Genomic DNA, 683 nt, shown 5'->3' with positions numbered 1-683 from the left:
AAATGGATTTTCTGGAGCTACAGAACTCCAAATTGCGCGCTCTTAACGGCGTTGGAAAGTCGACATCCAGAGCTTTCCATCAATATATAATAGTTCATACTTTATTCGGGAATTGACGATGTAAAATGGCGCTCAACGCCAGGTATATGCCGCTGTCTGGAGTTAAACGCCAGAAACACGTCACAACCCGGAGTTGAACGCCCAAAACACGTTATAACTTGGCGTTCAACTCCAAGAGAAGCCTCAGCTCATGGATTGATCAAGCTCAGCCCAAACATACACCAAGTGGGCCCCGGAAGTGGATTTATACATCAATTACTTACTCATGTAAACCCTAGTAGCTAGTTTAGTATAAATAAGACTTTTTACTAGTGTATTAGTCATCTTTTGACCATTCGATCTTTTGATCATTCAGGGGGCTGGCCTCTCGGCCATGCCTGAACCTTTCACTTATGTATTTTCAACGGTGGAGTTTCTACACACCATAGATTAAGGGTGTGGAGCTCTGCTGTACCTCAAGTTTCAATACAATTACTATTATCTTCTATTCAATTCTCTTTTATTCTTATTTCAAGATATACGTTGCACTTCAACTTGATGAATGTGATGATCCGTGACACTCATCATCATTCTCACCTATGAACGCATGTGACTGACAACCACTTCCGTTCTACCTTAGGCCG

The sequence above is a fragment of the Arachis duranensis genome, chromosome 9 (assembly GCF_000817695.3).
Source record: "Arachis duranensis cultivar V14167 chromosome 9, aradu.V14167.gnm2.J7QH, whole genome shotgun sequence".
Lineage (NCBI taxonomy): Eukaryota > Viridiplantae > Streptophyta > Magnoliopsida > Fabales > Fabaceae > Arachis > Arachis duranensis.
This window is presented reverse-complemented; position numbering follows the sequence as displayed.